Consider the following 21,573-nt stretch of genomic DNA (forward strand, 5'->3'; position numbering starts at 1 on the left):
TGACACACGGCCCCTCCATCCTCAAAACCAGAAAAGGACAATCTTTCACATCAAGTTTCTCTCACGCTTCAAATCTCTCTCCCCAGGAAGAGCCCAGTCCCTTCTCAGAGCTCACCTGAATAGGCCAGGCTCACCCAGGATTATGTCCTTTCCTTAAAGTCAACTGCCTGGGGGACCTTAATTACAGCAGCACCTAGATTAGTGTTTGATTGAATAACTGGGAGGAGGTGTGTGTGCCCCAGGGGTGGGAGTCCGAGGGTGGGGGGTCTTGGCAGTCGTCTTAGAGTTCTGCCTACCAGAGTGGCTGAGCCTGCCCAGTTAGACAACTGCTTTACTCAAAAAGAGCAGGAAAAGGTCCCTTACTTCTAATTATTTCAATATGCCAGAAAATGAAACGTATTTTGGAGCTGACAATCTATCCTGTGGCCAAACTGGCAAAATTTCAGAGACCGAAATAAAATCCAGCCTATTCTGAACTTGGTTCGTGCAGGGCCTCGAAGTAAAGCCTCTTTCCAGCGTGGCTATCATCAGGACCCCTCAGGCACGGCAAGGCACCATGCGGCGGGCGCTCCGGGGACAACCGTGGCCTGCGCAGGTGGGCCTAGCTGTCATCCCCCCAGCAGTCGCTGCTCCGAGAAGGAGCTCTGGTTCCCGAAACCTTCGCTTCTCACAGTGTGGTCCTGACCGGCAGCATCCACACACCTGAGAACGTAGAGGAGATGCGGAGTCTCAGGCCCCACCCAGAGCTGCTGGCCAGAAGCTGCCTCTCAACAGGCCTCCAGATCCCTCGCACTTGGGGCTTGAGGAGCACTGCTGGAGAACGCGCCCCAGGGGCAGAGCAACTCCACCTGCTACGCAAAACCCACTGACAAGAAGGGGAGACCGAACAGCTCCCTCCAGTGCGGAGATAGCCAGTGTGTGGGGGGGAGAGGGTATGGGCGATGGAAGGACGCTCGGCATGGGGTGGTGAGCACACGATACAGTGCACAGATGATGTGTTGTAGAATTGTGCACCTGAAACCTGTATAATTTTGTTAACTGGTGTCACCCCAATAAATTCAATAAAACAGAAAAAAAAATGTCACACCCTCCCCCCAACGCAACTCCACAGGGTCCCTGTCCAGGCCCAGCCTTGGCAATGGGTTAGATCCACACTGCATGTGGCCATTTGAGAGGAATCTCTCCACGCACGCAGATTCCCTGAACTCTTTCCCACTCCGGCTGTGCTCAAGCCCGTGAGCGTGGGGAGGGGACGCGGGCCTGGCCCGGGTCTGTCGGCTGGTGAGGGTGCTGCCCTCTCTACTCACAGGCCTGCTCTGTGACATGGGGCAGCAAGTGCTGCCTGCACAGGGTCAGAGGGGAGGCGCCTGGCATCGGTGCCCACAAAAGGGCAAAGAGAGAGTGAGAAAAGACGAGGCTGGCCTGCTCACCACCTGCCCGATCTCAGCGTTCAGAGTCGCCGAGGCCAGTCTTCTGTGTGCCCTTCAGACTCGTCTGCCCCGTGAATGACAGATCCTCTCTGCGCAGAGAGCCTGTGTCCTGGGAAGCAAGCCCCTGGGGCACTGCCACCCCGCCTCCCTAATCCTGACTGCACCACTGTCTGCAGCCCAGACCACGTGGCAGTCATTGGAGGCAGGGCACCTATATGCTGGGAAATTCTGGGTTTGAAGTCTAACTCCCTACTCTCTAGCCACATCACAAAGTTGGCAACATGCTTGATTTCTCAGAGTAACGTTTCCCCTTGGTCTGGCTTCCCCTGGCAGGTACCCATGGTTACCTGGGGTGGGGGACTGCAGCCCAACCTGAGGGGCGCACTGTGGTTACTCGAGGATCCCCACGATGGAGGAGCCACCACCTCGAGTGTTGCCCGCCTCTGCATGGAGGAAAGAGCCCCCCGGAGGACCTTGTACCAGTACCGAAGCTAACAGTGGCACTTTGGCTCACAGCTCTTGCCAGAACTGGTCCTGAGCCCACCCAGTCACAGGGCAGAAAGGCCACAGCAGGAAGTGGAGCTACGACTGGTCACTGAGCGCCACTTGTGACGTGCCAGCCCATCAGGAAAGGCCAACGGCACGTGGAAGGTCTAAAGGCCCCCAAATCCCCTTTGTCACCCTGTCTTCAAACATCCTGAGACAACAGGACATGATTCAGTAGCCCAGAGCCCCTTCTCCACCTGACTTTCTGACAGTCAGCGAGGTGCGGGAGGGCCAGGCGGCCTTGGCTCTTGGTGTGCACACCGGCTGTCCTCCCCCACCTTGGGCTCCCCCAGGGCCCATTGACCAGCTGTGCTGGCCTCGGTTTCTTCCCTCCTGCAGCAGAAGGACAGGTTCCCCTGGCGGGACTCAGGCCTGCAGTGCTGGGGAGGCCTGTGGCCTGGTGAGGGGTTTCCATGGACCAAGGGCCCCAGAACCTGGGTCTTCAGGTTTGTCATTGTCAGAGCAACACTGGCTCTGCAAGGCCCCCAAAGCTCAGCTCTGCTGCAGGCTCTGAGGCTGGGCAGCCTGCGGCCTGGTCTTGACACTGTTCCTCACCAGCGAGTGACTCTGAGCATGTCGCTTGACCTTGCTGGGTCTCAGTTTCCTCGTGTGTAACCTGAGGGCCACCAGCATCTTCCGAGGACCGTGAGGAAGGATGAAGATTATAGAGTCAGGGGATTGGAATTGTAGGGACTAAACGTGCAGCCTTCACAACCCAAAATCTCATCCTAGACTCCCGCTGTCACCCCTCAGGGCATGGGTGGATTCAGCTGTGGTTTGGACACATAGCTGGTGTCCCTCCCTGTCCAGGCCTCTCTGATTGTCCTCTGTTGCATCATGGTGCTGCTTGTGTATGTGAGATGCCCACAACACCACCGGCCCGAGCCCATGGAATTGTCACTCTTAGGTGACCTCAGTGCATAGCTATGGCTGGGGGACGCTCAGGGGAACTTGCTGGTCACTATCAGTATTTTCCTCTGAGGAACCAGCTTTCCACTTCTTACACACTCTTCCTGGGCCCCCACGACCATGCCTTGTACAAGGGGAGCTTGCACAAGTCTACACGTCTATCACGCAAGCACACGTCCTGCGGGAGGTCAGCTCTGTGTGGTCTCCTCTCTTGACCGGGGCCATTTCATGGGCAGAACGGGGCTTGGACTGTGGATATGTGGATATCCCAGCCTAGCAGAGGACAGGATGCCTGGTCCCCTCACACTGAAGTCCCACCCACCGACCGAGCTGCCTCGGGGTTCCCAGGAGCGCTGCCGGGAGACTGTCCCTCGGTGTCCTCAGCAGGCCCGGTGCCGGGGGCTTGCTGACACCTGAGGGCACGCTACGGGGCAGAGCACAGAATTTCACTTATATCCGCATGGTGATGGGGTTCCTAAGCATAGGATATTCCACACCCCGTATTTAGAAATCGGCAAGAATTGTACCAGGCCTGAGAGCAGCTGGCCTCCTAAAGCACTGACTTCTTTAAAGGGGACTTTCGTTGGTGGTTGTTTTGGATGGAATCCGACAGTCATTTTCTCGTTTTGAGCAGTTTAAGACGAAAAACATCACCTGTCCAGGAAAACCATTGTAACCTGCTGTTTCAAAGGGGCTAATTTTGGATGGGCCTCAGAAGTTTCTAGATTTCTAACAGTCGTGTTCTCAGAGGGAAGGAGAGAGGCACCCTTTAGCAAGCAGAGGCTGCGACTCCCGCTGACACCTTTACCTGCTTTCCAAACCGTCTCATCCGTGGGTGGTACATCGACAGGGGACAAGGCTTCCTTGGGGACACTCAGGAAATCGGTGGGGCTGATTTCCTGTTGTCACCATGATGGGAGGGACATTGACAGCCTATGTCAGATACAAATCAGGAACTCCAGGAGGGTCCCATCCTGCATGACTTTCAAACATCCTCCTCGATATCCATCCGTGTAGGTGAAAATCAATTCCCTATTTATTACCTGAGCCTGAACCGAACTCCATGTGCCATGTAAACATTGGGTTTTGTTTTGTTTTTACGTGGTTTTCAAAATACAGGAAATCATCCAGGATCAGCCACTGCACACATTTGAGAGAAGGCTGTACTTTGATTTGTTTAAAACTTTCCCAAGATCCTGGACAATCAGGGCACAAACACAGTGGCTTTCCGGGAGCTGCAGTGGGCAGCACCAGGCCCCGGCTCCGTCGCACCTGAGGCTGGCGCCCCTGTAGTGATTCTGCATTTAGAAGCAGCCCGGTGCAGACCCCACTCAGAGGACCCCTTGCCAGCAGGGCACATCGGCAAGGGACTTCTCAGGTGGTGAGTTAGAGGGCAAAGCGAGAAAAAGAGGGCTGAAATATTTATCTTAGATCCCCCAACATTTAAATACACCCCACTGACCCAAAGCATAACTGTGTCCAAGAGAGAAAATATGTCCCTGTGTTAAAAGTTCCCTTTTGGGACAGAGTGAGTCAGTTTAATTAGAACTCAGGTCCGATGGCTTTCAAATCTCTTCCAAGAGTCTGTCTTCAGCATCAAGAAGGACTTGGGTTCCCTGAGAGGTCACCTGGGCAGCATGTCCTTGCAGGTACAGCCTTCCTATTCTCAGCAATTTCTCTTCCCAGTGAGGGTCAGACACTCCATCCCCAGCCTGAGGGCTGAGCCTGGGTTTTGTAGCAACAGGAGCCCTGGTTCTGCTCTCACCTGCTGGACAGGAACCCATCGCCTCATGCAGAGGCCACTGAGCCCAGATTCAGCTCCATCTCCCTTCCCTCCAGCCAGCTGACCTTGGGCCGAGTCTGAGTCCTCTCCCTAAGCCTCTTTTCCCTGAAGGAAGTCAGTAGTATCTACCACATAGGGTTGTGGCAGGAGCTGCATGGGGTAGCAAGCAATGATCCTGAGCCAGTGTTTAGTGGAGGGGGCTCTTCCTTAGCGATGGTGACCTCCCACGGCTGTGATCTCTAGATTTCACTCTCCTGGAGCACGTTTGGTGCAGCTCTAGGCTCAAATGTAGGGTGAACCCCTTTCTTCACTTTTCATCCCAAGTGACATCTCACCTTAGGGTCCCTGGTCCCACTTGGAGGCACCCTAATACCCCACTGAGTGTCACTGGAAACTTTGCCCAGCTAGTCCCCCTCCAGAATCTCAAAAGGGCACCCCCTTCCCAGGACTCCTGAAGTACTGGCTTGTCCCCAGGCTTTGTTACAAGGATCTCCCAACACCACACTGAGCTCTGCAAGGGAAGGGCTGTTACCTCTGTCCTCCCAGAGCTGTGCACATGCGACGTTGGGTGAGTGGATGGACAGACAGATCTGATGGCACACTCAGCCCAGGGGGAAGGCCCACACAGGGGACCATGGTTTCAGCGTGGCTCTCTCCACTCCCCAGGGGAGAAAGGGAGCTCCTGCTGGTTGAGTCCCTCTCTCCCAGGCTCTCTGCAGCAGCTGAGACAGTAGAAGCTGGTGGTAGTTTAGGTTCATCACAACATCTCAAATAATTTTTCAGACTCTTGGCCCAACCCCTCAGACCCTCTGCCAAGCACTTTCCTCCTCAGTTTTTTAACCCTGGGGAAATGTTATCTGTATGTTTCCAACTCATTTATGCTCAGCTCATCAAAATGCCATTTTATAAGAGCTGTTTGAACTCCAAAAGGTCTGGGAAGCATTCCCCTCGTATATTTATATGTGAAAGGCAGCCAGGGCCCTCCCATTAAATGGAGTTCCCTGCCGTGCTATTGGGCTGTGCTCCCCTGCTCACCCCCACGACAACCTGGGCAGGTTAGAAGCAGAAAACCCCAGGCAGAGGGTCAGGCTTGACACCATCCAGACCACCTCACCTCACCTGGACCCAGGTAGGAGATTCGAGTCCCCAAACACAAATATTTTCAGTAAAAAAAGCCTCCTGAGCAAGGTTCCCTAAATGCAAATGAAGAGCCTCCAGAGTTGTCCAGGTTGGTGCTGGAAGAGGGAGGGATGTGTCCTGCGACACGGAGGCTAACGGAGTCTCAATTCCTCTTCCATTTCTTCCTGCCTGCATTGTGAGGTTCACAAGAGAGGTGTTCCCCAGTACATCTGGGGTCTGCCCTCTTCACCACCTCCAGCTCTCTCCACGATGCAACATGGAGTCGGAAAGAAAGGAGCACACAGATCTGCTGGAACACCCTTCCCCATGGCCTAGGCTGTTCCCTGCCACGTCTCCACCCTCCTACCAGCAACCCTCCAAATGTAAGAATGGAAACAGCTTCCTCACACCCCCTTCTCTGCTTCCATGACCCAGTTCAAGCCTCTCCTGCTTGAGGGGAGGGGAGCACCAGAAATCAGAAATCAGGAAAAGCAGAAATCATTAACATTGGAAATGGAACATCAATAGAGATAATCAATGAAACAAAAAGCTGGTTCTTTGAAAAATCAATAAAATCGACAAACCTCTAGCAAGGAGGGGGGTGGGGGGGGAAGACACAAATTACTAAGATCACAAATGAAACATGATAAAACTACAGATGTAGCAGACATCACAAGGATTACAAGGAAATACTATAAACAACATTACATGCATAAATTTGACAACTTAGATGAAATGAATCAATTCCTTGAAAATTACTAACTCACCCAACTTGAAATAGATGCTATGAATAGCCCTATAACTAATAAATTTAATTCATAATTTTAAAACTCCCTGAAAAAAAATCTCCAGGCCCCCATTAGTTCATTGAAAGGAGTTTTAATGAATGTTTAAAAAATGTTTAACATAAATTTAACACAATTTCTTCCTGAAAGTAAAAAAGAAGAAAACATTCTCAATTTATTTTATAAACTTTGTATTACTTGATATCAAACCAAAGACAGTACAAAAAAAAAGAAAGAAAGAAAGCTACAGACCAATATATCATAAATATAGATGCTAAAATCCTTAACAAAATATTAATGAATAAAATTTAGCAGCATATAAAAAGAATGTCACATGACCAAGTGGGGTTTATTTCAGAAATGCAAGTTTGGTTCAATGCCTGAAAATCTGTCAATGTAGTCCCTCATTAACAGATGATAGAAGACAAATTACATTATCATATCAATTAAAGCAGAAAAAACATTTGACAAATTTCAATGCCCTTTCTTGACAAAACCCCCAGAAAACTAGGAATACAGGGAAATTTGTTCAGCTTGATAAACAGTATCTATCAAAAACTATACCTGGCCTGGCTGGTGTGGCTCAGCGGTTGCGCACTGACCTAGGATCCAGGAGATCTCGGTTTGAGTCCCCGTCAGGGCACATGCCCGGGTTGCGGGCTCGATCCCCAGCAGGGGGTGTGCAGGAGGCAGCCAATCAATGACTCATCATTGATGCTTCCATCTCTCTCTCTCTTCCTCTTCCTTCCTCTCTCTGAAATCAATAAAGATCTTTTTTTAAGTTTTTTTAAACTATAGCTAACATCAAACTTAATGATGAAAAACTGAATGCTTCCCAGTTAGGATCAAGGTAAGGATGCCTGCTCTCACCACTATCATCAGTGTAGTTCTGGAATTTCTAGCTAAGGCAATGAGACAAGAAAAGTAAATGAAAGGAAAGGAAGAAAAAAAAGTGCTACTCTTTATGGATGGCATGATGGTCTCCATAGAAAACTCTACAGAATCTACCAAAACAAACATACAAAAAACCCCTCAGAACTAATAAGAAAGTTCATTAAGATCACAAGGTTAAAGATCAACATACAAAAGTTAGTTGTATCTCTGTATCTTAGCGTGAATACATGAAAGCCAAAACTAAACATACAATAGCATTTATAATCTCTATAAAAAATGAAATACTTAGCTATAAATCTAACAAAACATGTGCAGGACCTGTGTGCTAAGATCTAAAAAACTATTCGTGGATTGTAATACTCAACATAAAAAAAAGTCAATTCTCCCTAAATTGATGCACGGGTTTAATGTCATTTCCACCAAAAAACCACTGCTCTGTGTAGGTTTTTTTCAACAATTACTGGAGTGACTGGATAACCAAAGGCAAAAAAACAAACAAACAAATAAACAAAACAAAAAAACCCTCAACCTACACCTCACGCCGGGTACAAAAGTTAACTGTAAACAGATCATGTGTTCAAATGTAAAATGTAAACGGTGGAGCATTTATAAGAATACGTAAGCGGGAATCTTCAGAACCCAAGGCTTGGTAAAGAGTTGTTACACTTGACACCAAAAGCACAATCCATAAAAGGAAATAATTGATAAATCGGACTTCATTGAAATTTAAAACTCCCGCTCTCTGAAAGAGGAAGAACAGATAAATACAGACTGGGCATTGGTTCCCTGTTGCTTCCAAAACAAGTTAACACCGATTTAGCAGCTTATAACAGCACCCATTTGCCGCCCGTGAGCTCTGCCGAGCTGCTCTCTCCCTCCCTCTCCCCTCCCCCTCCCAGGGCGCAGGCCCTGCTCAGAGAGGCTCCCTGAGGAGCCCTCTTCCAGGCTCGTTCTGCTTGCAGGCAGAGTTCAGTTTCTTGCAGTTACCAGCTAAGATTCTCATTTCCTTTCTGGCTGTGGGCCTGGGCTCACTCTTAGCTTCTAGGCATCTCCTGCATTCTTTGCCTAGTGGTCTCCATCCCCCAGTTTCAAAGTCAGCAACGGTGGTTGAGTCATTTTCACATTTCAAATCATTCTGACCTCCCCCTCCCCCTCCCTCTCCCCCCTCCCCCTCCCCCTCCCTCTCCCTCTCTCCTCCTCGTTCCTGTCCCTCTCCCTGTCCCTCTCTCTCTCTCCTCTCTCTCTCCCCTGCTTCTACTTTTAAGGGCTCATGTGATTACACTGAGCGCCCATCCAGATAATTAAGGACAATCTCCCTATTTCAAAGTCAGCCACTTAGTACCACTAATTGCATCTGAGCAGTCCCTTTACAGCAGTACCTAGGTGAGTGTTTGTCTGAAGAACCAGGGCACAGAAATCTTGCAGAGGGGAGGGTATCTTTGAAATTCTGCCTCCCACGGACTTATTTGCAAACTATATATCTGACAAAGGACCCATATCTAGAATAAATATATATTTATATACAGGGTGTCTCAAAAATGTATACACATTATAAAGGGGGTGTTTATTAAAATACATTTCATTTTCAAAATGTAACAGAATCTATAGCTGTCAGCTGTTAAAATGTGTATACGTTTTTTGGAGACACCCTATATATTAAACTCACAGAATCGAACAGGAAAAAAACTACTCAGTTAGAAAATGAACAAAGAAATAAAAAGACATTTCACCAAAAGGGATATACAAATGGCAAATCTGCACATAGAAAGATGTTGAACAGCACTAGCCATTGGGGAAGTGGAAGTTAAGACCGTGATGAGATAGCACTACACACCTATAAGCATCACTGAAGTGACAGTAGTGACAATATCAAATGCTGGTAAGGATGCAGAGAAACTGGATCTCTCGTGCAATTGCTGGTGGGGATGTGAGATGGCACGGCCACTCTGGAGAACAGTTCGGCCGTTTCTTTAAAAGCTAAACATATGCTTACTTTATGACCCAGCAGCTGTAAGAAACACCTGGGGTATTTATTCCAAAGAAATCAGAACTTACATCCAAACAAAAGCTCATGCACAAACTTTTATTGTTGTTTTATTTTTAAATAATAGTTAAAAACTGGAAACAATCAAAATGTCCTTCAATGCATGGGTGAATGGTTAAACAAACTGGTACAACCATACTATGAATGAGAGAAAGAGAGAGAAATATTTTAAGGGATTGGCCCACAAAACTATGGAAGCTGGCAAGCCCCAAATCTGCAGGCTGGAAGGCTGGAGCCCAGGAAAGAACTGATGCCGCAGCTCAGATCTGAAGGCCGTATTCTGGCAGAATTCCCTCTTCCTTGGGGGAGGTCAATCTTTTCTCTATTAAGGCCTTCAACTGATTGGGTGAGGCCCACCTACATTTACCAGTCTACTGATTTAAATGTTAATCTCATATTTTTTTTAAAAAATAGGTTTTTATTGATTTCAAAAAGAGGAAGGAAGAAGGAGAGAGAGAGAGAAATACCAATGATGAGAGAGAGTCATTGATCCGCTGGCTGCCTCCTGCACGTCCCCTTCAGGTGATGGAGCCTGAAACCCGGGCATGTGCCCTGACCAGGAATGGAACCGTCCTCTCCTGGTTCACAGGTCGATGCTCAACCACTGAGTCATGCCAGCTGAGCTTACTAATCTCAGCTTTAAAAATATCTTCACTAAAACACATAGAATAATGTTTGACCAAATATCTAGGTGCCATGGCCTCATCACAATAACATACAATTAACCATCACGACACGGTACTACTCAGCAATAAAAAGAAATGCACTCTAGGTACACGCGACAGGTTGGATGGGTCTCAGGGGAATTTTGCTGAGTGAAAAAAATACCATCTCAAAGGTCACACACTCTATGATTCCATATTCATAACATTTTCACAATAACCAGACTATAGACATGGAAAATAGGTTAGTGGTTGTTGGGGGGCTGGGGATGGGGGGGAGAGGGGAGTATGACTAGAAAGGGGTCTTTGTGGTGATGGGACAGTTCTGTCTGCACGTGTAATAAAATGGCATAAAACTACAGATGTACATGGTACCAAAGCAGTCAGTTACCTGGTTTTGGGATTGTGCTATAATTATTTAAGATGTAACCAGTGGGGTCAACAGCAGGCAGGGTACACGGAAGCTCTTTGCACTATCTTGGCAACTTCTTGTGAATCTATAATGACTTCAGAATAAAATTTAAAAATAAAAAAGAACCAAAAGGATTGATAGCTAAGAGTCAATATGCAAATTTTCAACAATAAGCATGTATTCCTCCTGAAATAATACAAGTTTCTTTTTTTTTACAAGAATATCCAAAACTGATCACTTAGAAGGAATTTAGTCTGCAATATGTAGGGACTCATGTTAAAAACCGTTAGAGGAAGCAGGAAAGAGAGAGGGCCTGCCTGAGAAGAAGGCGGGGGGTGCCTCTGCCTGAATCCCAGGAGGCCACAGAGGTGGCCCAACCTCCAGTTGTCAGGCCCCGAAGAAACATCTGAACCCCTCACTCCCCTCCTTCCCTCCTCGTGGTCCTGGGAGTGTGCAGCTCCCACCACAGGCCAAGGGCACGTGGAGAGCGGTCACTCTGGAACCAGAGTTCATTTTGCCACTTCCTCACCTTTTTAAGACAAACAATATCCTTTTTTTTTTTCCATTTCTACCTAAATAAATCTGTAAATAAGTCAACACCATGTCTGCAAAGCCACACGAGTCTGTGCGAGTAGATCCCACTCATTATGGACATATTAAGCCCAAGAAGATGAACAGCACGGCCCTCCCTAAAGCAAGTGCTTTACGACTATTAGTGGAAAAATACAAACAGAATAAATTTCTTTTTGAAGCCACATGACTCATTTAAGCTGACCCTTTGGTTATGGGATAGACTATGTTCCAGCTGCCTTTCAAATAGCTCTGGAAATAAACATGAGAACCATACGCACAGGACGTCAGGGGAGCATAAAGGACCATTGAACAGGAGGTCAGCCCCTGATCGCCTCCAGTCAGAGGGGAAGGCCCGGCTGGGGTGCTATGACCGGGCTGGTTCACGGGGAAACAGCCCACAGTGAGGACTTTGCAGTGTCCCCTGTCCCTTGCCCAGCAGCCCACCACCTCCTTGCTCATCAAGACCCTTCTCCCCCTCTGACCTATCAGTGGCACCTCCCTGTCACCTTCCTGGGGAAGGAAGATGCAGTTTGCTGGCTCTGCCTCCTGCCTGCCTGTGGTCCTTATAGAGACTCACTGGATCCATCCAGGGTCACAGTCTGGATATTGATGCAAGCCACTTAACATTGGCTCCTATCCCCACTGTCACTTAAAGTTCTTAGAGGCCCGGCCAGGTGTGGCTCAGCGGTTGAGAGTCGACCTAGGATCCAGGCAATCAGGGTTCAATTCCCGGTCAGGGCACATGCCCGGGTTGTGGGCTCGATCAATGACTCTCTCATCATTGTGTTTCTATCTCTCTCTCCCTCTCCTTTCCTCTCTCTGAAATCAATAAAGATATTTAAAAAAAAAAAAAAAAGTTCTTAGAAAATGTAAGTTGTACCGGCCGCTGACATTGCTGGCATTCACGCTGGCTGCCCTCGCGTCCTCCTGGTCTCGGATCATCCGGCGGACAACGTACACCCACGTGTGGCCATTCTCGGGAACTCCATGCGGTTCCTGGAAGGCCACTGTTTTGAATCTAGACATCTCTGTATCAAAACATGACAGGCACAAAAAGGAACACAAACCCTTCAATGAAGTTATTGGGGCCCCAAAGCTACCTGGCCTTTTACCCAAATTACCTACCCCTGGGATATTTCCATTCAGCTTAGTTCAGATAATGAAGAAACGAATGAACTTTCCTATATGAACAGTGACAGAAACTCAGCTCCCAGGCCCTAGAAGATGATATTAAAGAATCCTGGAGTTGTAGATATTTATAAATAATTATGTTTACCACACATCAAATGTATTTACATACCAGAGGTTCAGCACAACATAATTTAAAAAGTACTTAAAATATAAAGTGTTTAAAATAAGGCGCCTTTCTATACATCTGAATAGATGACGTAATATTAAAATTGTTGAGCAGGTCAGGGTGAAGGTTGACTTTTTAAATCCTCACAGCTGCCCTGGCCAGTGTGGCTCACTTGGTGGGGTGTTGTACATGCACTGAAAGGTTACTGGTTCAATTCCCAGTCAGGGTACATGCCTGGGTTTTGGGCTCCATCCCAGTATGGGGCTCGAAGGGGGCGGCCGATCAATGTTGCACTCTCACATCAATTTCTCTCTCTCTCTCCCACTCTCTCTAAAAAAAATCAATAAAAATCTTTTTTAAAATAAATAAATAAATAAATCCTCACAGCAACAGTCAGGTAGAAACCTTCACATAGTCCACCTTCAGGTGGGTCTAAGGAAGACAAAAGGACACATCACTCCCCTCTGTGGAGTAATAAAGCTCATGAGAAAGTCGGAAAATGGTGACAGCGGCCTTGTTTGCTGAGCGCACGCTCGGTCCCAGGCACTGCACCAAGAACCTTTTATGGAAAACTATCACCACCCCTTTGTGGTGGGGTTTTTGGCCCAAAATGGCAAGGGGTGGAATGTTGAGCTGCAAATGCAAGAGCTCACGTCCAGGAGTCCAGAACAGTGTATGGAGCCAGCAAACCGTGTTCCCAAGCTAGGGCCCTGGGCCCCTGGCCTCCACGCGGGTGTTTCTTGGTCAGATGCAGGAGAAACTCACCTCCCTCTCGGTGGCTGTTCCTGGGAGCTGTTCCACCAGCTTCGACTCTTCTCGACCTGGTGCCCCCTGTAGAACAGACAAACGGGAGGCATTTGCCGTTCCTTCTTTGATTGCTCTGTGGTGTTTCCAGAGGCGGCCACCAGAATACCTCCCACCCCGCGCACTCTTCCCGAAGCTTGCATTCCTCCAGCGGGAGGTGGGATTGATTCCTTTCCTCTTGATCTGGGCCTGCTTGGGACTTGCTTACAACCCAAAGCATGAGGCACAGTGTCATACCTGCCTTCCTGAGCTGGGTCATACAAGGCAACACAGTTTCCGCCTTGTAGTTGGAACCCTTAACCCCACGTAAGCAGTGGCCCCTCTGAGGACCCCACACTGAGACAACATGCAGGCCACATGTAGGTGTTCTGGCTGACAGTCCCAGATGACGTCCCAGCCGATGGCCAGCTTCACCACCACAAATGCCAGGCTCCAGACGAGTCTGGGCCTCAGCCTGAGTCGCCACCAGTCTGTGTCTCTCCAGCTGAGGCCCCAGACATCATGGAGCAGAGACCACGAGGCCAGTGCAGCGTGTAAGATGTTACTACAGGGACACGGGAGCGAGCTCCTGAATGAGTGTCGTCACTTCTAGGACTATTTGTGATGACCTGGTGGTCGAAAAACAAATTCCCCTGAAATCTTACAGCTCGTACATGAAAGAAACTTGAAATAATAACTAAATGGCCCCAAACTCACCAAGTTCACAGCTCTGTGGAAAAGCTGAGTTGGAGAACCCTGTTGGTCCCAGAGAGCAACCTGGAGGCTCCCAGCGTCACCTCCGCAGTCTAGGCCTTGAACTGACCGTCTGGAAGGCTGTGCCCTGGCCCACGGACCCAGTAGATGGTGGGAAAGAACTGGGCTGGCAACGAGACACGCTCTACCCTGGACATGCTCGCCCTCTGGAAAGAAGGCAGAGACGACTCCTGGCCCTTCTCCTGGCGGGTGAGACTCGTGGTGACATGCACATGGGCGCAAAGGAGAGAGCAAGGGAGCAGCATGGTGGCCGCGTTCCCTGCACACGTGGCCCAGCCCACGCAGGCCCTCTCCCCGCCCCCTTCAGGCATGACACGCTCCCTCCGGCACAGGGTGGCAAGTTGGGTGGAGGAAAACAGAGTGCTCACCCCCACACTGCCCCTCCAGGGAAGGGGAGGCAATTGCCCCCCTCAAGGTGACCTTGGGAAGAGAGGAGGCACGCCTGGCACGGGTCTCACCCTGAAGGATTTCAGGGGCAGCTGGCCCCGTTCTCGCCAATGGACTCGTGGGTAAGTTGCTTTCACGGCTCACTGTCCCCTCGGTGAGCTCACCGATTCCCGGGCCCCAGTGAGGAAGGTCGCTCCCCTGTGTCCACAGCTCGAGCCTCCCAGCTGCTTTGAGGGAGCCCTGGGCTTGTGCCGAGAGGCCTGCCCCTGGCCCCCTGGCCTCCTTTCTCCCGAGAAGGAAGATTCTCCCAGGACAGGCCCGGCCCGGCTGCTCTCTCCCTGGCCACACCCTTCTGTGCACTAGGTGAGAACTGGTTCGGTGGAGAGGAGGAAAGATTGACGATGGAGGGAGGAAAGGTTGTGGTCACTGGGCCTGATGGGAGCCTGAAGGCAAGACACTCATCGCCTGAGGAGGGGGCACTGAACACACACAGCCAAGCTCACCCGGACACTCCGTGCCCAGGGAAGCCAGTAAGATAGAGGAGGTGGTACACAGGCTGCTCTGTGGGGTCTCCCCTCCCCCTAGCCCCACTGTGGGCACCAACCCTCCATGCTCTTGTTGTTCCTGGTCTTGGAAGAGGCGATCAGGCTGGGCAGATAGGTGGCAAGCAAGCATGTTGGGGTGGTGATGGTCCCAGAGCTACTGTCAGACAGAAAAACAAATACCAAGGGTTAGAACTGAGCATCTTCCTGTGCACCAAAAGGCTGCCAGTTCAATTCCTGGCCAGGACACATACCCCGGTTGTGGATTCAATGCCTGGTCAAGATATGTACAGAGGACAACCGATCGATGTCTCTCTCTCACATCGATGTTTCTCTCTCTAAACATGTCCTCAGGTGAGGATTTAAAAAGAGAAGAAATATGCTGGCATTCTCAGGGCCCCTGCCGGCCGTGTCCCAAAGAGCACCTTCAGGCTCCAGGAAACCCGACAGCAGCTCCTAGATGGATGTCTCATCTGGTGTGTTACCAGCCTCAGCTACATCCTTACAGTCTGGTACCGGCCCCCTCAGGCAACAGATGCTCAACCGATGCTACTCACATCAAGGGAAACCTTAGGAGCAGCTCGTGTGGATTTAAGACCTTTGCCCACCTCTGCTTCCCAGCCCCTGGGTCTCAGGGTTTTTATGGTCCCCACCAGCAGGATCAATGCCTCCTGGTGGACAGAAGACTACATAGAGCCACCTCTGGCCTTGAGGCAAGGCGGATGTCTCACCAGCCAGGCAGCGGGAGCGCAGGAGTCCCTGTCTGGTGCACTCACCCCTCACAGCAGCAGCTCGTCTGCTTGCCTTGTTTACACCACCCACGCCCCTCCAATATTTACAAGTGGGGAGAGAAGGCAGAAGGTGGCCCCGAGGCTGACCGGCGATGCATTGACAGGTGTCTCAGCCTGCACCATCTCTATCTCCCAAAAGGAAGACGAGGAATTCATCCCACTGACAACCTGCCTGCTATGTGCCGAGTGTGTTCAATACAGCAGGGGACAAAGCACAGGTGACACCAGTAACTGCTTCCCGGCTGCACCAGTGGCACCTCTGGAAAGCCGCCGGCCATCTCCCCCAGAAATGACCTCTGTGGCATTCACTTCTAATAACACTGAGCATCTGACTCACCAGCTGCCCTGGTTCTTTCTGCCAACTGCAGTGGCGTAGCAAGGCAGCCAATCTCTGGAGCTGCCAGCCATAGAAGGGACAATCCAATCACCCCACGGTTTTCAGGGGGCCTCACAGCCTTGGGTCTGGGTTGGTGGCAGAGAACTGGGGAGGTAGGCACCGGGCAATCACTATTCAGCAGCCCAACCACCTATGCCCCAAGTTGCCAATTAAACCCCAACCCTGCAGAACTCCATGTCTAAGGTCACAGACCGAGTTATACTGCAGGTACAGTGAGGGGGACATTTGGGGCACCTTTAACTCCCGGTCTATGTTTTCTGGCAGATCCCAGCCACTTGCAGTCCCAAGGCCGAGGGCCCAGGCGGGCGCCTCCCTCCCTTCCCTTCCTGTGAATAGAGCCTTGATTGGAGCCAACTCTTGTCATTTCCGAAGGCCTTTGCAGGAAAGCCTGAAACTCATCTTTTCAGGCCCAAGAACCCCAGGAAGCGTCAGCACCTGCAGCTGGAGAGGCGGGAACTCTCATGCCTCCTGTATGGAAACACGGAGTGCGTGCGATGGCCTCGGTGAGAGTGGAAGAGCCGCAGGGTCTGGCTGCCCCGCCAGGTGGAAAGAAAGCCCAAAGCAGCATTTGGACAAACACACTGCTTTTATTTCCATCCAAAAAGCGAGGGAACCCAAGGTGAGAGCTGTCAGCTCATCCAGGCTGCGTGGAGAAAATTAAAGCAAGGTCAGAGAACACAGGCCAACTTCCCCAGGGGAGGGGGGTGGACACACTCCTGAGGGCCTGAGGGCCCTGCAGGCTCGCGCAGCGAGGAAGCAGCTCAAATTCATCAAGCGAACAATCACTCCAGATACTTGCCCTGTTCACAGATCACATGGATCTGTGTTTTAGGCTCAGCTGGTGCCCAGGGCACCTGCGGAAGGGTCTGCTGGCTGCCCCTTATTTTGGTTCTCCATTTAGTGTCAGCCAGGCCAGGCAGTCGTGTGTCTACAGGGCGCAGCTCAGAGCAGTGTTTCTAACAGACACCCAAACACCTGTTTTTCTTGTTAAGTAAAAACAAGTTAATAGTCACAGCAAAACCATGAAAGAAAACCACAAGTGACCTAAGGATTTCTGACTCACCCAGCCTGGGTGCTTGGTGACATTCCCCTAGAAGCCCTCAGCACCTGCAGCTCACTGAAACTGCTGATGGGCAGCCCTTTTGTCTCCTCGCTGGGGTAATTACCGCATGCGCCTGCTCCCAGATGGCTGGCCTTCGGATTGAAAAAAAGAACAACAGAAAAACCACCTTCCCCCTAAGCCCAAGTGACTAAGAAAAGCTGGCAGGGACCCTCCCTGAGACCATAATTGTGGGAAACCTCTTGCAAAACAGTTTTCTCTGCAAGATAAACTGTGTCTGTTCCCAGCAGCTGAGAGCCACACCCCAGAGACCGGTGAGAGATTTCCTTTAAGAAACCTCCAGAAAACATGGCAAATACTCGCTCTCTGGGCACTGGGAATGGCTGGGAAGACTTACACCCTGAGATATATATCTTTTGTCTTTAAAAAGACATATACAGCCTCCAGGATAGGAATGACCCACGTGCAACTCTGGAGACCAGGGTCAGCTCGTGTCAACTCGGTCTGAGGCTCCTGACCCTCCTCTCAGCAGTGGGTGTGCCACATGCCAGGCACCAGTCAGGGCCCTTTCCTTGCCGGCTGGGTTCATGGCCATCAGCTTTGCCATCCAGGTCAGGACAAGGTCAGCCAAGCCCCAGGCACCCAGGAGGAGGTGGTCAGCATGAAGTTGCCACGCTCTGTGTCACATAGTGCAGGGTGCGTGGTCACACCTGGCAGGAACTGGGCCTGGGCCGCACCAAACGCTGCCTTTCTCGGGCTGGACTACGGGCCTTGATGGGCCACAAAGTGCTGTCCCAGCACTGCCCTGGGCAGACTAGGGCCCTCTGACCCAGCAGAGCCTCCCGCTTACTCAGGTGTGACAGGAGCTCTGAGGTCACTGCAGGGCAGGTGAGGCGGCAGCCAACCTCTGTTTGCCCTCTGCCCAGCACTGCCAGTGGGCCTTTCGATGCTCCAGGCACCTGTCTTGCTGTGCCTGGCACTGGGCTGGGCCCCTGCAATTCCCGCACTGCCCAGGCACCCACTGGCACCTCTGCTGCCTGAATGCTGACCAGTGGGCCCAGGACTCAGGGCCTCTCGGTCAAGGCAGCTGCTGGGGATTCAGAGAAACCACAGAGGACAGAGGAGTGGAGGGGCTGCCTGGGGCACCAGGGCAGCGAGGGGCTGGGGTCCAGGCCCCACATGGGGGAGCCCCATGTTGTGGGTGCACTGTGAGCACCCTCTGAGCGCTCAGGAACGTCTCTGCCCCAGGGAAGCACCTCCCTCGGCGGTCCCTCCACACGGACCCCGCAACCTTCCCCGTGAGTCTAGGTTGTTGCTTCTGCTCCCCGGTTGGCTGTCCTAGGGAACGAGGCCCAAGGAAGGCAACATGCACCCGGCACCTTCTGAGGTTTTTCACCACGTTGACAGCTAACGTCGAGGTGGGCAGCTGTACCAGCTGCGTGAGCTGCCTGAGGGCCCAGATCAACGCCACGAACATCAGGTACAACCACGGTTGTCTGGGGCCTCGCATGGGGGCGTGAGCACGGTACAGGCTTCTCTCCCCTGGTGGCGCCGGCAGAGGCCCGTTCCCCGGGGGAGGACGCTGCAGGACCTCACACTAGACCCCCGGTCCCTGGTGGCCCTCCGTCCCTGGGCGTCTCGGGGGACGGGAGTCCTGGGCCGCCTCCTCCTCACTTCAGCCTCAGAGGCGCTGGCTGCGGTGGCATGTTTTTAGCTAAGACCCTCCTACAAATCCTTTTCATGGGCATTTCAAAAAAGTAACCCGAAATTCTAGAAAAGTAATGTTCCCCCTCGCCAGCACCTAGAATCTACTTCACCCTGAGGCTCTGAACTCAGCAATTTGCAGGCAAAAACTCTCCAAACCTGAAGGAAAGAGGAAAACCATCTCCATAAGTCAACAGCCCTCTCCAGGCACCTCAGGATGCCTTCGGTGGGGTCCACATACTTAGGATGACGCGCAGAGTGACAATCTGACGCCTCCTGGAGGGAGCATCGGACAGGGAATGCTTGTGCCCAGGACGCAGGCAGCTGATCAGGAGCAGAGAAAAGCCGGACGCCGTCCCCTGGACATCGCTGCTTATCACAGCTTGACTCGTTCCTAATATACGAAGTCTTTATAACCTGGATCCCCTAAAGGTGAAATAATAAAGACTCTATGAAGCCAACAAAGTGTATGGAATGTCCTAGAAAAGAGCTCCAATCCAGACATCGTATTATTATTACTGTTACTTCCACAGAGCAGGACACAAGGCAAATTCTCAATATTCATTTATTTCTTTCCTCCTTTTTACCAGGAGCTCTTAAAATAACAAGTCAACTCTTGGTCTCTTTCTTCACCTCAGGATGAACAAGAGGAAAGCAACATGCACGAGGGGCCCTCTGACACCTCCACGGTCCCAGCCAAGGCTGCCCTGGTGTCTCGACAGTGATTTAAAAATCTGAGTTAAGAGCCTTAACTGGGGTCCCACGCTTCCACCTGGCGATGACCCCTGGCAACCCTTCAAAAGCGAATAAACTCGGGTTTATTTGCAAAGACACTCACTGGAGCTTCCGATGTAGTTGTAGAAACCGGACACCAGTGTATCCGTCTGATTATATGGGGGTGGTTAAATAAACGATAGTACGTCCTTAAGATGGGAGAAACAGCAATTTCAAAATGGTGTTTTTCAAGACAATTTAATGAGTAGAGATGTAGTTATGCTGTAATGCTAAGGGGAAAGCTATAGCTGTACAAAATTATACACACAATTGCCAACACCACAATAGAATTGCACATATATGCGTGTATGCCTATAACTGGAAAGAAACATAGCAAAATGTCACCAGCGGCTATCCCTGGGTGGTGAGATTATGATTCATTTCTTTCTCTCCTTTGTCCCTTCATTATTTTCCATAAGTTGTCATTAAAATATTTAAAAGCTATTGAGAAGAAATTTCTCCAAAAATGACGACAAAGAAATTTTCTATTGTTAGCAGTGCAAGTCGAAGACTCTTCTATGGAAAGGTTTCTATTTGAATTCTTTCTAGGAAAGTCTCTATGTGGCACTTCCATTAGGTCCGGCTGGGTCTGACTTTGCCCTCGCAGGGTGGGCTCGGCCCGCGTGCCCACCCTGTTCCCAAGGGGGAAGAGGGGTAGGGTCGCTGTAATGCTCAGAACTCACAGCTGGGGTCTCAGGACCCCTGAGCCCGAGCAGCCGGTGTTTCTTGGCTTTCACTATGCTTTCTAACGCTGTGGTGAGATGCAGGGGAAGGCTGTATAATTACGCTGTTTACTGAGGGGGAGTTTCTTTCAGAAAGAAAGGTGTCAGTTTAAGCCACAGGATACGTGACACGGTGCTGAGGGTGCACATGCACCCCTGCGTGGAGTGTGACGATGGCCCAGGCCCCTTGTCCTACGACAGCTCTGAGCGATGGGCAGGCCCACGCGGGTGCTGGTGCTGGTGGAGGAGAGGAGGCCAGGCTGACGAACCCGTGCCCCACAGAGGGGACCGGTCTGTCCTCCCTGGTTAGAACTAAGCAGCTCTGAAGACCTACCCCTGGCAGGGCTGCCTGCAACTCTGCATCGTCACCCAAGCCCCTCGGGCTCGCCCATCTCGCTTCCTCCACTCCCCCTTCAAACGGTTACATAATACGCTTGCTCCTTGATAACAGGCCAGAGAATCTGTCTGCAGACTCCACACCAAACATCGACAGACAGCAGTGCAAGGAGGCCCTGCTCCTGCTGCAGAAGCCAGCGCACCCAAGGGACGCTCCGCCTGCAGGCCTGAGCCTGTGCAAGCAGAGGATCCAGCGTGCGGCCAGCCCAAGTTGGCCCAAACGCTCACTGGGTGTCTATGGAGCCGGCCAGGCCACCCATGCAGGGGCCTGAAGGAAAGCCACTCGGGACTCCTGCAGCCGTGGCCTCTCCTGCCCCTGGGCCGCAGGGTGTGCACACACCCCTCCGATCACCGCCCTTCCCAACTGGGGGACTTGAGACAATCATGTGAGATCCCGAGTGAGGGCTTCGAAGAGTGAAAACGCTACATTAATCCAACTTATTTTGATTTTCAAAAAACAACTTTTTTCTTGTTCTTTAATTTTTCAGCTACAGTTTACGTTTAATATTATTTTGTATTAGCTTTAGGTATACAGCATAGTGGTTAGATAATCATATAAATTACCCAAAAAAACCAAACTTTGTTTAAAGCCATAGAAAGTAATAAGCCTGAGGGTGTAACCATTAATGATTTCAGGAAATTTGGTTTCCACTTGGAGCTGAGCAGAGGAAGCAGGTGGGGAGGGAGGAATGCAGAAACCTGTTCTGAGAGCACAACTGGGTGGTGGGGAAGAGGTGGGGCGGGGGGGGGGGCACAGGGGGGCCAGGGCCTGCAGGGACGCTCTGGAGA

The 21,573-nt window shown here is 50.9% G+C and overlaps 1 pseudogene; it reads right to left on the reverse strand.

Moving 5' to 3' along the window:
* The window catches only part of LOC107539634 (solute carrier family 15 member 4-like), a 72,506-nt pseudogene extending 53,808 nt beyond the window's left edge, over positions 1-18,698 (reverse strand).
* Between the last annotated feature and the right edge of the window lie 2,875 nt (positions 18,699-21,573).

Source organism: Miniopterus natalensis, chromosome 13 (assembly GCF_054644295.1).
Source record: "Miniopterus natalensis isolate mMinNat1 chromosome 13, mMinNat1.hap1, whole genome shotgun sequence".
NCBI lineage: Eukaryota > Metazoa > Chordata > Mammalia > Chiroptera > Miniopteridae > Miniopterus > Miniopterus natalensis.